Consider the following 12,118-nt stretch of genomic DNA (forward strand, 5'->3'; position numbering starts at 1 on the left):
GCTCTTCCATAGGGAAGAACACCCTCCAAAAATTGGCGTATGCCGCTATCTGCGGCGAGCACACGGTATTCTTTAGTAAAAGGCGAAAGAATAGTTCGCTCTGTGCTCACCGCACGGCTGCGTGGTTTGTAGATGAGAGTTGGTTCCATTTTATGGTAATCTGCTAGCAGGGATTCCACTGCATCTTTCCAGTGTGGGACTCGGTGATGAAACAAGACAGCACTTTGCAGTTTGCAGCTGTGCACGTGTATATAGAAACCATAATCCAACGGCTGCAGTTGTGTGAATGATATCAGTCTCGTATATATCTTGACGTTCACATAAAGAATCGTGAGAAAATTAATATCTGTAATCAATCTGTAAAGCGACACCATCAACTATCCCACTATATATAGATAGTATTGTTGTTAGATAGATGTATAAAGTAACACAATCCCCTCCCCATTTGTGTTCTTATCATATAAAGATTACATATTGTATCATTTAGCTAAATTTATGAATTAATATTATTCAAGAAATAGTTTTTTTTTTCGAAGTTTGAATATTATTCTGAAAATAGACAAAGTGGGTTTGCCGGCTCTAAGGTGTTAAGGAAATTGGTTTTAATAATGGTGGTCTGATTTAGTTTGATTTAAACAGTTTACACGTTTATGTAATTAGTTTATAGTTCATGTCCTTTTGGTCGCTATTTTGTAAACAAGGTTTTCCTCCACTAAAAGTAAGGTTTTTATCAATTAAGGTTCAAAGTGTAGACCTTGTTATTTAAAGAAAAAAAAAAAAAGGCATGACATATTTTGTGTATGTTTAGAATTGCGGTGGAAAATATAACTTATAATTTTAGAACTTATAACTTATAACTTAAGTAAAAAATTCTACTGTTAAAAAGTTATTTACTTTTTGATAACCATATGCTTAAAACACTTTTAAACATATTACATTTGTTTGGAAACAAATTAAAAAAGCTTTATCCGAGGTAGAAATGATAATCATTTGGTTTTTTAAAAATTATAATCATATCTTTAAAAGTTTGAAAGTTGTAAGGGTATTTTTGCCAATTGTTAGTCTGTTTAAAATTTGAATTACATTTCGGATTATTTGAAAAAGTACATTTTGAGGAAAATCATCAAAACGATGTGTTAACGTCATGTTTCGCATGCCTTTGGATCAGGCTTTGACAACTCAGGTCTTCAAGAATGGGCCAGCAAAAGAGTCTAGGGATGTGACCACATGGCCCATTCATGGAGCACGAGCGCGAAACCCGTCCTAGTGAGATAAGCAAGAGGTGGGCTCGACCACGTAAGATGCTTAGGGTGCGAGCACGTAGCTTGGCTATGTCGGGAGATCGGCCCAACCGCGTAAGATGCGTACGAAAGTTGGTCGGGAAGTCAAATGACTTATTTGGACACCTCAGAGGTAGGGCAGTCCCTAAGCTTTGCCGCCCATTCGGGCACCTGGGATGTAGGGCGGTCCTTGAGCTTTCTCGCCTGTTTGGGCACCTTGGGGATCGGGCAGTCCTTGACCTTTCCTGCCCATTGAATTTTTATAAAAAGGTTGAATAGTTTATAAGACTGGCCTCACCTTAAGTCTTGCCAAAAGGTGTATGTTCTTCCGACGTTTTTATTTTCAATGACGTGGGTGAACTTTCATTTTCTGATGTGAATTGCGGTTAATGTTAGGGTATGTTTGTTATTACCTGCGTGAAGTGGTCAGAGAGCCCGTTGACCTTCTTGGTCCACTTCAGGAAGTTATGGAGCTCGGAGGCACGTTAACTCCAAAAGCTTATTCCCGAAGGTAACCTGCTAGCAGCAATTATGGCAAGAGTGCGAACACTCAGCGTTCGCTGGTGGAGATGCTGTCTCAGGAGTAATGTCGGGTAGTCGAAAGATTGAACCTGCAGTTTGCCGTGGGGCATGCTGGGACGCCTGGCTGGACCTACATGCTGACCATCACTGGAAGGTAGGTAGGAGATGCTGTAAAAGTCAAGCCTTTTAGTGTAAATATTTTCCAATCACAAGTGAGACATTCGTGAACCTGAGCTACCTTGCTGGGGTGCGGTGAAGGTTTGAGCCGCTATCCGTTTGGCATTCTGTTGCTGGAGATGACGTTCCGTTGCCAAAGATGGCATTCTGTTGCAAGAGATTCCGTTGGTAGAGATCTCGTTAATAGAGATTTTGTTGGTGGAGATTCTGTTTTCGAGTAGCCGAAGGCTGACTTGCACTCCTCCGCGAGAGAGATAGAGCAACCTTAGGCATTACACTCATTCATTTTGCCTCGTGGGGAGGTAAGTAGTTGATGGAGATTTCATTCATGGAAATTCCCTCCTCGGGTAGCCAAAGGCTGACCCGCACTCCTCTGCGAGAGGAACAGAGTAGCCTTAGGCATTACACTCATCCCTTTGCCTAGCAGGGATGTAAGGTACTGATGGAGATTTCGTTGGTGGAGATTTTGTTGGTGGAGATTCCTTCTTCAGGTAGCCGAAGCTGACTCACACTCATCTGCGAGAGGGATAGAGCAGCCTTAGGCATTACACTCATCCCTTTGCCCCGCGGGGAGGTAAGTTGCTGATAGAGATTTTGTTGGTGGAGATTTTGTTGATGAAGATTCCGTTGGTGGAGATTCCATCTTTGAGTAGCCGAAGGCTGACCTACACTCCTCCGTGAGAGGGATAAAGTAGTCTTAGGCATTACACTCATCCATTTGCCTAGCGGGGAGGTAAGTTGCCGATAGAGATTTCATTGGTGGAGATTCCATCTTCGGGTAGCCGAAGGTTGACCTGCACTCCTCTACGAGAGGAATAGAGCAGCCTTAGGCATTACACTCGTCCCTTTTGTCTCGCGAGGAGGTAAGTTGCTGATGGAGATTTTGTGCTACAGAGATCAATTATGTTAGTGAAAACAAAATCCACACAAGTTTTGAAGGAGACAAACTAGAGTATTTAGCCACTATGGCTGTTTTTTTGCCATTGTTGTTTGTCATTTCTTCTCTTCCTTGCTCTTTATTTTTATTTCCATTTCCTCTTTTTTTATTTTTCAGGTGCATGCTCATCTTTGGTTCGTGCATGGCGACCGGCATCTGGTGTTGGTCGCCCACCTACACTTGGTTGAGGTTGCTATGGTCCAAGGTGTGCACGAGACATGCAAGGTAGTGGTGGTGTGTGCGTGTGACATGCAAGCCATCCGAAGCAGTGCACGTGGCGGTCAAGAGAACAAGGCTGGTGAGCATGTTGCATGGGCCATGTAACATGCCTTAGGGGTGGCCCATGGTCGTGGAGTCATGTGCTGATGTTGTTGTTGTGGAGTGAAGGAGAGGTTTATGGCCGAGAAGTGTGTTGGGCGACGAGTTTGCATGGTCGCTGAGTTTGGGTGACAAGTTGGAGCTTTTCTGGCCGAGGAAGATGTCTGAGGAGCATCTTGACCGAGGAGCATCCATGGCCGTTGGATGGCATGTCGAGAAGACCTCGGGTGGTGGTGCATAGCCGCGGAGTGGAGGTCTTTGGCCGATAAGTTGCTTGGCGACAAATGTATTGGTCGTGGTGACCATGGTCATGGAAGTTATGGAATGAGGGGAGATCTTAGCCGTGGAGCATGGTCGAGGAGTGGAGGTCCTTTGGAGGGCCAAGGGAGACCTCGATCGTGAGCTGGTCGAGGAGTCTAGCGCATGACCAAGGGGCCACTGGGGTTAGCCGTGGTTGTCGGGGGCCACCCCTTAGAAGGCAGAGGATGCCAGCATCCAAGTGGTGAAAGCAACAAGATCAAGAGGCTCATGATGGTCTGTCGTGAGTTTGCTACATGCACGGAATACTTGGCTGAAGGCCACTGTTGCTTGCTGATCGTCGGGGTGTGTCAGAGGCACTTAGGCCGGGACAAACTTCACCCGCGGTACAAATGGTGGTGGCAGGTAGCTGCTTGCCAACTTGCTAGAGCCATGAGAGGTGGGGCTCCCTTCGGGGTGCATGGGGGAGTGTGCACCCTTTGCCCACTGTGCACAACTTCCTCGCAAGGGACCACTATGGCTGTTGCAGAAAATGCGAGAGCCATGGTGGTTGCTGGTCTCCGCAGCTAGGCCCACGAACAGTGGGCTGGAGGCTCCTCGGGTGCATGGAGATGTGCACCCGCGGGTCTACGTGAGCATGGCATCCATGGTTGGAGACCGGCATCATGGAGACAGAAACTGCCGGTGGTCCATGTGGTGACCTACGGCTGGTCAATGGGCACCTCGTGGCGCGAGGCTCCTAGGTGCACGGCGACGTGCACTCGTTTTGCATTGTGTGTGCCATGCACAGTTTGAACGTGCATGGGCACTTAAGTGTACATTGCTTGCCTTTGGTGTACGTGTGTATCTACTGTGCATTTAAGTGCACATTATTTGCCCGCCAATGCATATGCTACGTGCATGTGGCCCATGCATAAACTACACCCGATGGGTCGGGGAGATGAGTGGCCCAGTCACATGAGCTGCAAATGGCATGTGCAGGCACTTAAATGTACAACATTGTCAACTACATGGGTGAGGAAGAGTTTACTCGCCCGTTTTTTTCAATGGCATCATTAATAAAAATAAGAGCAGAAAAACTGGGAGTACTTATTTGGAAAATTTTCATTTGCTACTTCAGAGATTATTTAGTGCGTCGAGAAATCGTCATTCTTCCTCTTCCGGTGTAAAAAAATCTCTATCCCACAGACGGCGCTACTGTTAACGCCCAAAAATAGAGCAGCCCTGAAGGAAAGAAAGATCCAATCCTGGACGCTCTGAGGTAAGTTGCTTGGCTTCAATCGGTGAGGTGTGGAGCCCCAATGGTGATCCGGTGCGGCTACACGGTGTCCTTGCTTACGTCCATAGAGGTGAACAATATTTAAATGCAGAGAAAATAAGGAGAGATGTGTGGTTTGACACTAGGCCTACGTCTACAAGAGTTTGGAGAGTGGAGATTCCACTATAATATGCTTATTTACAGTCTCTCATACCCTCTCATTTCTCACTGTACAATGAGAACTAGATATCTACTTGCTAGAGAAGATGTTTTTTCTGGAGCTCACAGCAGTCGAAGAAGAAGCCTCGCCAAAAATCCCTCCAAGCGTTCAAAAAAAGAGTTTTCGAAACCGTAGGGACCCATCCCTTTTATCCGACCCTCTTCTTACGTGTGCTTCAGTAGTGGTGAGGGATGTCAGCTTTGCGTGTCTGACCGTCTTTTCCTTTCCTACTTTCTCCTGATAATTCTTTGTCTCCTAACACCCTCACCTCCTATGTTTCATTTTTCTATCTCTTCCTTTGTCTTCTAGTTATGGGTCCTTGATGGGCTGTGCTTTAAGAACCATTTTGGGCTTGGTGAATTTTATCCTATTACAACGGAAGTACTGGTTTAAAGAGGAAAAGTGGTATCAGTTCTTCAAATTAAAAAAAAAAAAACCAGGTCAATTACACCCTAACTAACATCATGAAAGAGGACTGTTACACACCTGCACAGAACAACCAAGCCGCAAGAAAATCAGGGACTCGAACGATTCAACTGAAACTCATCAGCATTCAAGAAATTTGAGAAAATGTTCCAGTCTGCCACCATTTCAAGATTGCTTGTAGCAGGACTCTGTTGCAACACTAGAAACAACAATAGTTTGGGACTGAGATTAAAGGGGCTCTTCCATAGGGAAGAACACCCTCCAAAAATTGGCGTATGCCGCTATCTGCGGCGAGCACACGGTATTCTTTAGTAAAAGGCGAAAGAATAGTTCGCTCTGTGCTCACCGCACGGCTGCGTGGTTTGTAGATGAGAGTTGGTTCCATTTTATAGTAATCTACTAGCAGGGATTCCACTGCATCTTTCCAGTGTGGGACTCGGTGATGAAACAAGACAGCACTTTGCAGTTTGCAGCTGTGCACGTGTATATAGAAACCATAATCCAACGGCTGCAGTTGTGTGAATGATATCAGTCTCGTATATATCTTGACGTTCACATATAGAATCGTGAGAAAATTAATATCTGTAATCAATCTGTAAAGCGACACCATCAACTATCCCACTATATATAGATAGTATTGTTATTACATAGATGTATAAAGTAACACAATCCCCTCCCCATTTGTGTTCTTATCATATAAAGATTACATATTGTATCATTTAGCTAAATTTATGAAATAATATTATTCAAGAAATAGGTTTTTTTTTTGCTCTTATATATTGACATAAATTTAAATTTTTGTATTGTTTATGAGGCATGAAATATCATGTGCATGCTTAGGGTTACGGTGGAAAATATAACTTATAGTTTTAGAGCTTATAATTTATAACTTATGTAAAAAAAATCTACTGTAAAAAGCTATTTACTGTTTAATAACCATATCCTTAAAGCACTTTAAGACATATTATATTTGTTTGGAAACAAATTAAGAAACTTTCTCTGAAGTAGAAATGACAATCATTTGATTTTTTAAAAATTATGACTATATCTTTAATAGTTGAAAGTTGTAAGGATATTTTGTCCATTGACAATCTTTTTAAAATTTAAATTACATTTCGAATTATTCGAAAAAGTACGTTTTGAGAAAAATCATCAAAATGATGTTATTCCTTTTAGCTTATTTGAGATTAAAAAGTGATTTTATATATAACACTTAAACAATCTAATTTTTTCATTAAAGAATTTTTAAGGTTATTTAACCACTTTTAAAAACTGTTAACGCAACCCCAAACTGGCCTTACGTATCTGTCCATACCTGGCATGCCACATCAAATTTTCATTGAGTTTTTTATAGAAATATGAGGTAGGGTCTCAATTTAAAAAAAGTTATAAATCTGAGAATCAAAATGACAAACCTAATTGAATCCTCACCTCTGGCCATGAGTGACTTTACAAACCTCAAGAGTGGTGGGCTAATGTTGTTGACAGTCTCTAGCAAGCACTTATTACCGAGCGCTCCTAGGCAGGCACTTATTAACAAGCACGCCCGGGCGAGCACTTACTAACGAGTGTTCCCAAGGTGCAAATAATTTACTTGGTAAGTTGTGGGGGAATGGCGGGAGCCGTAGCCGAGGGTGATTGTCGAGCTACCCTTTGAACAGTCGTTAAGAGATTCTTTGTTGGCTTGGTTAAGTAGAATTTTAAAATTTAGTAAATATCATCTTTTTTTATATTTATCTATTCTATTTAAATTCAATTTCTATTTAATAATAAAATACTATTAAATTAATAATTTTTTATTTAATTTGTTTGTATCAAATTTTATAATTCTATCAATTTAATATTAATAATAGTTATATTATAATTAAATTAATATTAAAAAATTATATTTTTAAAGGTCATTTAATGCTAATAACAAAAATTTGAGATTAAACTTATCTAAAATTTTATCTAAATTTCTTATTCATTAACTAAGTATCTAACAACATACCCATTTCAATGTCAATAAAAAATCCACACCTATATAAATACCTACAAGTTATTGGAGTGAGAAATTAATATTTTAATATTTGATGAATAAATTGTGGTTCTCTATCTTTGACCAACCACCGTAACAAAAATCTAAATTATTTTAGAGATACTCATCTAATGTAGAGTCTTTTTGACACAGATTATCTAAATTTTAGATATCTTTCAACTTTGGTCGAGCTAACGAAGATGCTCTGGGCTAGCTGTCCAAAGGCTACCACTTTGGTGGCCACCCACAATCATCCCTTGTGGGTCATCAGTTTGATTTTTTTTTTCTTTATTTTGAAGAATTAGTTAGTTTTTGAATTATTTTATCTAACATTAATTTTTTTTAGTTTTGTCTATATACTTAATAAAGATTTTAACATAATGTTTTTCCTTAATTTTTTCATAATTTTAAGAGTTAAAAAGAAATTTAATGTCATTATTCATATTTTTTTCTAATTTAGTTGGGGTTTTAAACTTTGTAATTTTCTTTGTTTTATATTTTTTAATATTTTATTTAATTTTTCAAATGAGTTGATAGGTGTTTTTAATCTTGTGGTTTCTTTAAAAAAAAAAGAATAATACTACTTACCAATGATTTCTACCAATAGTTTTTACCGCTGTAATTTTTTTATTATTATTTTTTACTTAATGATTAAGAAAGTACTTTTTAATAATATTGTGAATTTTTTTTAAATATTAAAATATGTTAAAAAATACAAAAAAAAATATCAAAACCATTAACGGTAGCTCCCAACGGTAGCTTACCGTTGGGAGCGGTGGCTCTAGTGTCACTCTTAAAAAAAAGTAATATTTTTTGAAAAATGATACTTGCAGTCGTGAGTGTGCAAGCACCATGCAATCACTTTGAAAAAAGTGAATAAATATAGAACTCACATGAAAATAAATTAATTTTTTAACAATAGATCCCACTCTTTTTCAAATCGACTGCATGGTGTTTGCGCACTCTACGACTGTATGTAGCATTACTCATATTTTTTCTATTTTTTTATTTTTTATTTTGTTTATTTTATAACTTGATTTGACTTTTCAATTTATTTCTATTTTTCTTTTTTCTTTTTATTGTTCACACGGATGTAGCATGTTGGCTGTATATTTTTTAAAAGTTCTAAATGCTAACTGATATGAACTCGCGGGAATGAATTCTTTCGAACCCACAATCAATTTAAAAATTCCCTAAGAAAGCCAAAATCAAGTCAACGGATGGAGAACCTAGACCCGATGAGAACTTGTTTCAAGAACCTAGATTATATTAAAATCTAGACCCATTAAAGAACCCGTCTCAAGAACCTAGATTATAAAGGAGCAACGCCGCAAAAATTGTGATTTACCTTTGATAAGTTCAAGAGTTCAATCAAGAACAAGAGGAGAAAACTCAACTCACAAATAAAATTCAATATTGTCTACCCCTAAAATGAGGCTACAAAGAGTTTTTAAACCCAAACCTAATCAAAACCTTAACCAAAATAAAGCCCATTTTACCCAAAATTACCCTTGATGAACAGTACCGGCTACAGTAACCCCTACAATAAATTGATGAAACCCTAGTTCCTAAAAAGTAACTTTCCAAATTAGCCCTTGGCCAAAATACAAGGCCTTCTCAAAAACATAGTTCATAAAAAATAAGACATGTGAGCCAAGCATTTTCAAGCCCACTTATTCTAAACTAATAAAATAAATCATTTAACCAAATTAGAAGCCTCCAATAACAATAGGTCGTATCTCTAAATCATGTCTCCCACAGCTTGAATCAAGTGGATCAAAACTGGTCCTTCTTTTTTCAGACCCATCTTGAGTGTTGGGCTCTTACTGGCTTCATCCCAAGTGGATTGCACCAATCCTTGCATTGCTTCCTTGATCTTCTTGGCCCTTGATCTTGTAATTGGCTCATCTGGAACTTGCAAAGGATCTTTAAGAGTAGGCCCACCTTGGTTCCTATCATTCCCCCTCTCCTCAAAATGATTCGACCTCGAATCTTCACCTACATCAAAATGAGAAAGATCAGAAACATTGAAAGTTGCAGAAACTTTATACTCACCTGCAAGATCTACTTTATATGCATTGTCATTAATTTTCTCAAGAATTTAGAATGGTCCATCTCCTCGAGGATGCAACTTAATCCTTCTATGGGCTGGGAATCTTTCTTTGCGCATGTGAACCCAAACCCAATCTCCTGGTTCAAAGATGACACGCCTTCGTCCTTTATTGGCTTGGGAAGCAACCCTTTCATTCTTTTGGACAATTTGAAGCTGTACCCTCTCATGAAGTGACTTCACCAACTCTGCCTTCTTTTGTCCATCCAAACTACTCCTGCCATCAACAGGTAAAGGCATCAAATCCAAATGAGTAAGTGGATTAAATCCATAAACAATTTCAAAATGAGAGTATGAAGTAGTAGTATGCATTGTCCTATTATATGCAAACTCTATAAATGGCAAACAATCCTTCCAAGTTTTTAAATTCTTATGAACAACAGTGCGTAAAAGTTGAGTTAAAGTCCTATTAACTACTTCAGTCTGACCATCAGTCTACGGATGACAAGTAGTGAAAAATAAGAGCTTAGTACCCAATTTCCCCCACAACACCTTCCAAAAGTAGCTAAAGAATTTAACATCCCTATCATAAACAATACTCCTAGGTACACCATGGAGTTGCACTATCTCCCGGAAAAACAAGTCAGCTATGTTTGTGGCATCATCTGTTTTATGGCATGGAATGAAATGTGCCATCTTACTAAATCTATCCACAACCACAAAAATAGAATCTCTACCCCTTTTGGTCCTAGGCAGCCCCAAAACAAAGTCCATAGATATGTCTACCCATGGCTCACTAGGAACGGGTACGGGTGTATACAATCCATGTGGCAAAACCTTAGATTTAGCTTTTCTACATGTAATGCACATTCTACAAATACGATTAACATCTCTCTTCATCTTAAGCCAAAAGAAATGTTCATGCAAAATGTCTAAAGTTTTCTTGACACTAAAGTGTCCCATTAATCCCCCACCATGTGCCTCCTGCACCAATAACTCACGCATAGAACAATTTGGCAGACAAAGTTTGCTTTCTTTAAACAAATAACCATCATGCTTGTAAAACTTACCAAATGCCGCCTTATCACTTGCCACATACACATTAGAAAAATCAGCGTCATCAGCATACATGTCTTTCACATATTCAAGCCCAAGCATTTTAGCACTCATAGAAGTAAGAAGTACATACCTCCGGGATAGAGCATCAGTAACAATGTTCTCCTTACCTTGCTTGTAACGGATGACATAGGGAAAGGTCTTAATGTATTCCATCCATCTAGCATGCCTTTTATTCAACTTACCTTGACCCTTGAGATGCTTCAATGATTCATGATCAGTGTGGATCACAAATTCCCTTGACCATAGGTAGTGCTGCCAAGTCTCTAATGCACGAACAAGAGCATAAAGCTCTTTGTCATAAGTAGGGTACTTCAGGGATGCCCCACTTAACTTTTCACTGAAGAAGGCTATGGGCCGCCTATCCTGCATCAAAACGGCTCCAATCCCTATTCCTGAGACATCACATTCAATCTCAAAAGTTTTGTTAAAATCAGGTAATGCTAACACAGGTGCAAAGCAAAACCTTTATTTAATAGTGGCAAAAGCATTCTCTTGATTAGCCCCCCAATGAAACCCAACATTCTTTTTAATTACCTCAGTGAGAGGTGCAGCAATGGTGCTGAAGTCTTTAACAAAACGTCGATAAAAGCTAGATAAGCCATGAAAACTTCTTACCTCAGTGATGCTTTTTGGCGTTGGCCACTCCTTGATGGCCTTGACTTTCTCTTCATCCACCTCAATACCCTTTGTACTAACAACATAACCAAGAAAAACAACTTTTTCCATGCAAAAGGCACATTTCTTGAAATTAGCATATAACTTTTCACATCTCAACACATCAAACACATATCTCAAATGCTCAATATGTTCATTTAAGTTCTTGCTGTACACTAAGATATCATCAAAGTACACAACCACAAACTTGCCTATGAATGCACGTAGGACATGGTTCATTAATATCATGAAAGTACTGGGCGCATTTGTAAGTCCAAATGGCATAACCAACCATTCATAAAGCCTATACTTAGTCTTAAAAGCAGTTTTCCAATCATCACCCTCTTTCATTCTAATTTGATGGTACCCACTTTTAAGATCAATTTTACTAAAAATACATGAGCCATGCAATTCATCAAGCATATCATCCAATCTAGGAATGAGATGGCGATATTTTACTGTGATATTGTTGACCACCCTGCAATCAATGCACATCCTCCACGTCCCATCCTTCTTTGGGACTAGTAGCACTGGTACTGCACAAGGGCTCATGCTCTCCCTCACGTACCCCTTGCTTATCAAATCCTCAACTTGCCTCTGAAACTCCTTTGTCTCCTCTGGATTACTCCTATAGGCTGGTAGGTTTGGAATAGCAGCCCCGAGCACAAAATCAATCTGGTGCTCAATGCCTCTAATGGGTGGCAACTCATTTGGCATCTCTTCCGGGAATACATCCTCAAACTCCTGCAACAAAGAAACAGCCAAACTAGGAAAAGACTAGTTAGTTTCATCAAGAGTAAGATAAGACTCTTTATAGACAAGAAAAATCATAGGGCGATCTGTGAAGAAAGCCCTCTTAACCTCACTCTCTCTTGCATAGAA

The 12,118-nt window shown here is 39.5% G+C and overlaps 2 non-coding genes across 2 annotated transcripts; both read right to left on the reverse strand.

Annotated features, from left to right (window-relative positions):
• Positions 1–119, reverse strand: LOC118348082. The gene has a single exon (XR_004801228.1). It is a non-coding gene; the product is annotated as a U5 spliceosomal RNA (small nuclear RNA).
• A 5,513-nt stretch (positions 120–5,632) lies between these two features.
• Positions 5,633–5,751, reverse strand: LOC118348083. Its single transcript, XR_004801229.1, has one exon. It is a non-coding gene; the product is annotated as a U5 spliceosomal RNA (small nuclear RNA).
• Between the last annotated feature and the right edge of the window lie 6,367 nt (positions 5,752–12,118).

This window comes from Juglans regia, chromosome 3 (genome assembly GCF_001411555.2).
Source record: "Juglans regia cultivar Chandler chromosome 3, Walnut 2.0, whole genome shotgun sequence".
NCBI lineage: Eukaryota > Viridiplantae > Streptophyta > Magnoliopsida > Fagales > Juglandaceae > Juglans > Juglans regia.